The sequence below is a fragment of the Sander lucioperca genome, chromosome 12 (assembly GCF_008315115.2).
Source record: "Sander lucioperca isolate FBNREF2018 chromosome 12, SLUC_FBN_1.2, whole genome shotgun sequence".
Lineage (NCBI taxonomy): Eukaryota > Metazoa > Chordata > Actinopteri > Perciformes > Percidae > Sander > Sander lucioperca.
Window position 1 is genome coordinate 22,324,808 of NC_050184.1, and position 5,246 is coordinate 22,330,053.

Sequence of the window (5,246 nt, forward strand, 5' to 3'; positions counted from 1 at the left end):
CCAGGCTAATGTACCAGAGTCTGGTAGGACCAGGCTAATGGACCAGAGTCTGGTAGGACCAGGCTAATGGACCAGAGTCTGGTAAGACCAGGCTAATGTACCAGAGTCTGGTAGGACCAAGGAAATGGACCAGAGTCTGGGAGTACCAGAGTCTGGTAGGAAAAGGCTGTACCAGAGTCTGGTAGGACCAGACTAATGGACCAGAGTCTGGTAGGACCAGGCTAATGGACCAGAGTCTGGTAGGACCAGGCTAGTGTACCAGAGTCTGGTAGGACCAGGCTAATGGACCAGAGTCTGGTAAGACCAGGCTAATGTACCAGAGTCTGGTAGGACCAAGGAAATGGACCAGAGTCTGGGAGTACCAGAGTCTGGTAGGAAAAGGCTGTACCAGAGTCTGGTAGGACCAGGCTAATGGACCAGAGTCTGGTAGGACCAGGCTAATGTACCAGAGTCTGGTAGGACCAGGCTAGAGTACCAGAGTCTGGTAGGACCAGGCTAGAGTACCAGAGTCTGGTAAGACCAGGCTAATGTACCAGAGTCTGGTAGGACCAGGCTAGAGTACCAGAGTCTGGTAAGACCAGGCTAATGTACCAGAGTCTGGTAGGACCAGGCTAATGGACCAGAGTCAGGTAGGACCAGGCTAATGTACCAGAGTCTGGTAAGACCAGGCTAATGTACCAGAGTCTGGTAGGACCAAGGAAATGGACCAGAGTCTGGGAGTACCAGAGTCTGGTAGGAAAAGGCTGTACCAGAGTCTGGTAGGACCAGACTAATGGACCAGAGTCTGGTAGGACCAGGCTAATGGACCAGAGTCTGGTAGGACCAGGCTAGTGTACCAGAGTCTGGTAGGACCAGAGTCTGGTAGGACCAGGCTAGTGTACCAGAGTCTGGTAAGACCAGGCTAATGTACCAGAGTCTGGTAGGACCAAGGAAATGGACCAGAGTCTGGGAGTACCAGAGTCTGGTAGGAAAAGGCTGTACCAGAGTCTGGTAGGACCAGGCTAATGGACCAGAGTCTGGTAGGACCAGGCTAATGTACCAGAGTCTGGTAGGACCAGGCTAGTGTACCAGAGTCTGGTGGGACCAGGCTAGTGGTGACAGAGAGAGAGAGATACATAGATCATCAATATCACTTATTTAAAAAATATAAAATATTTTTTAAATAATAATAATATACAGAAATATTAAAAATATACCCAAATACAATTGAGTAGAAAAGCTGAAAAGAAGCATAATAAATAAACATCACATAGGGGCACAATCTCACAGTTTTACTGTCTTTCTTGTTTATTTTATGATGTCTTAATTTAAAGCAACATCTCTTTTTTCAACAAACAATTCGTCACATTTACATTTATGAATGTACACCTTTGCAAAATTTAATTCTACATTTTTTATTTTTAACTTTATTTCAAAAAAGTAGAATACAGAAGTTCAGTCATTGCAATACGTAAACAAATAAAATACAAAAATATATACAAATAATATAATATAAAAGTAAAAATGAAAATAATAGTCTAAATAGAAGGAAATAAAGATACAAAGGGGACAGACAAATTTAATTCTAAATAAAAGCAGTAAAAGATCTGAAATGACGTAATGAGCTGTCACATCTTGACTCCGCCCATCTTTTTCGGCGTATCCAATCACGTGCCAGCATCGGGGTGAGCTGGCATTAATCACCGGAAGCCGGAAGTGTTTACAACAGGAAGCTAGGCTAACCAACAGGCTAACTGTCCAACTGACGGAGCAGCAAGAGTGTTTAAAGCTCAACAGAACAGCAGTGCGTGGAGTTTCTCTGAGTGTTTTCGGGATTTATTTTAGGTAAGTCTCACCTGCTGACTAACAGTTAGTGTTATTTCATTAGCAGAGCCTCCGGAAGCTAACATTTGCTAACTTAACTTCTGGTTCACGAACGACGCGGGGAAGTCGCGTTAGCATGCTAAGCTAACGCTAGTTCGCGTCCTGGCAAGATAACTTGCGTTTTCTGCCAAATTCCAGCGAAAAGACATTACGAGGATATTTCTGTTCAGTTTATATAGTCAAATAACTTCTGTGTCAGGACATATACGAACATTAAATGTTATTCTCGGGAACTACAGTTGATTTAAACACAGTTTTGGTTGAATAGACAATGTTTACATGCAGCTGTCAACGGTTAGCCTGCCAGGTGTGCCGTTGATGTTTATTTAAATTACCTTTTATGGAGAAAAAGGAGTGAATGTTTGACATATTTTTTCACTGTTACACAGAGATAGATAACTGTGACAAACTACTAATTTATAGGTGTGGTTTTAATCCTGAACAAACAGACAGTCAGCAGACTGGTTGTGTTTTAATTTGTGTTTTTTAGTATAAATAAAAAGGAGAGAGAGAGAGAGAGAGAGAGAGAGAGAGAGAGAGGGGTGGGGACGGACGGAGGGAGAGACAGACAGGGAAAGAGAGAGACCGACAGGGAGAGAGAGACAGACAGACAGATGGAGGGAGAGAGACAGACAGACAGACAGACAGAGAGAGACAGACAGACAGAGAGGGAGAGACAGACAGACAGAAGGGGAGAGAGAGACAGAGAGAGACAGACAGAGGGAGTGACAGACAGACAGAGGGAGAGAGAGAGAGACAGACAGACAGACAGAGGGAGAGACAGCGAGAGAGATAGAGATAAAGAGAGGAGATATTCAGTGAGTTTCTTCACTGTAATGTCTGCAGTGTGTTGCATGACTCAGCTCCTCTGGGCTGCCGACACAGTGACTCAACCGGTCCGCTGATCAAACAGGGTTAAAGTGAAGTTATTTATTGATCTATTGATTGATTGTCATTTGCACAACAATTACAGAAAAGCAGTCATTGGCAGAGACAAAAAAGGAGAAACTAATTAAAAGTTTGTTCCTAAGAAGGAGTTTTTAAAAGAGTATTTTTAATGGTATGCAGGGTTTTCCCCCCCAGTGCATTGCAGGCCTTACGGCCCACTGGGCCTAAGGGCTCCTGCACACTGCCTGCTGAACATATGAAAACAAGGTGTGACAACTAGGAATGCACCAAATCCAGATTTTTGGGGTTCGGCTGAATACCGAATCCCCTGGTTGAGATTCTGCTGAATCCTCGTCCCATCCTCAGTCCATGAACACAGTAAACTCATTAATGAAGTAAACAGTGACTGTCCTTCCTTTGCCGTACCTGAAGTTGCTGCATTTTGGCTGCTGTCTGTAGATTCCTTCATCACAACTCGTATTCTTCCAGATGTTTCATACCAGATGTTGTAACAGTGGTGATGTTGTGTATAGTTTAGGGTCCTCGCCACCACCAGACTAATCAGCATTGTAGATTGAACATGTAGCTGGACTTGAATGGCCTTCTTTTGACTGAAAGTACTGACAAACTACACTTTTTCTGCTCACCAGTTCCATTTCCACTTCCTCACAGCCTACTGCATTGAACGCTCCACCTACGTAAACACCTTCCCGTAATCAACGGCGCCGTCATTACGGCGACCAGCGTAGCGCGCGGAGTGCAAGCGTAGGGTTCGGTTCGCTGGGAAAAAAATTCTAATGTTCAGCAGAAACCCAACCCCGTCAAAAAGCCCAATATTCAGCCCAATCAGAAGCTGAATCCTGGATTTGATGCATCCCTAGTTACAACCTATTTCAACGTGACACACTACATTCTTTGGTTTGCAATAAGGGCTTTTTTAGGAATTCATAAAAACTTGAGTCACACGTCATTGTCTGTAACTGTCTCTGTGACCTTCGTAGATAGCAGCCAAACACCACAAATTGTACCGTATCTGTTGAATTATTTATAAAAGATCACCTCAGGCTCAGCTTTGAAGATCATCGTGTGTCAAAGTAGATTAACAAAAAAAAGAAATCACATTAAAAATGTGAAAAATTCATGTAAAAGTCATCAAACTTGTACTTCTGTAGATTGGAATGGCAGTGAGCCCTAAGTCTCTGGGAATCATTTTTTAAAATGTATTTTCTAATTTGGCTGCACGATATGACGGAAATATGTAATTGCGATTATTTTGGCTGATATTGCGATATGATTCACGATATTGGAGGACATGAACATTTTGGTATCCTTATTTTTATTTTCATAGAAGAAAATTTAAATAATCATAGTGTGATTTTCTGTGAGGATCTGTACAAAACAGCACTGCAGCGCCGGAATACTTCCAAAAATCTAAATGGTTCGACACATATTTCGCTTTTAACAAATGTGTGATGGCAGGGAAGTCCCTGGAAGCAGGACCAACATAACACATCACGCTCGGCCTCTAATCTTCCTCTCAGCTTCTCCTTGATTTAATTTTGGCTTGTATCGCCTGTGTGTGAAATGTCGGCCGTGCTGCTACAGCACAGTGTTCGTTTTCAAACCGTACAGGCGAGTTTCTGAAGGCTGAGGTATTTACAGTCATGTGAACAAATTAGGACACCCATGCTAAAGTTGACTAAAAAGAGGAATTAAAAAAAAAAAAAAATCATCTTTTGCAAATTGATCTTAATGCCTTACTTAAAAAAATTAGGAAAATCCAACCTTTAAGGTCACCAATTTTCTTTGTGAATGAATAATGTATCGTAAATAAATAAATGTTCTTCCTTAAAATACAGGAGGCATAAGTCAGTACACCCCTATGTTAAATTCCCATAGAGGCAGGCAGACTTTTATTTTGAAAGGCCAGTTATTTCATGGATCCAGGATACTATGCATCCTGATAAAGTTCCCTTGGTCCCCACATCATCACATACCCTTCACCATACCCCCACATCATCACATACCCTTCATCATACCCCCACATCATCACATACCCTTCACCGTACCTCCACATCATCACATACCCTTCAGCATACCCCCACATCATCACATACCCTTCATCATACCCCCACATCATCACATACCCTTCACCGTACCTCCACATCATCACATACCCTTCAGCATACCCCCACATCATCACATACCCTTCACCATACCCCACATCATCACATACCCTTCACCATACCCCCACATCATCACATACCCTTCACCATACCCCCACATCATCACATACCCTTCACCATACCCCCACATCATCACATACCCTTCACCATACCCCCACATCATCACATACCCTTCACCATACCCCCACATCATCACATACCCTTCACCATACCCCCACATCATCACATACCCTTCACCATACCCCCACATCATCACATACCCTTCACCATACCCCCACATCATCACATACCCTTCACCATACCCCACAT

General features: G+C 43.1%; 1 protein-coding gene across 2 annotated transcripts in view; it reads left to right on the forward strand.

Annotated features, from left to right (window-relative positions):
* The first annotated feature begins 1,669 nt into the window (after nucleotides 1-1,669).
* Nucleotides 1,670-5,246, forward strand: part of bcap31 (B cell receptor associated protein 31) — a 34,703-nt gene continuing 31,126 nt past the window's right edge. The window contains exon 1 of one of the 2 annotated variants that reach the window (XM_031293149.2): nucleotides 1,670-1,824. The gene's annotated coding sequence lies outside the window, so the exon portion shown is untranslated. The remainder of the gene's footprint in view (nucleotides 1,825-5,246) is intronic. The other variant, XM_031293150.2, reaches the window with a different exon arrangement.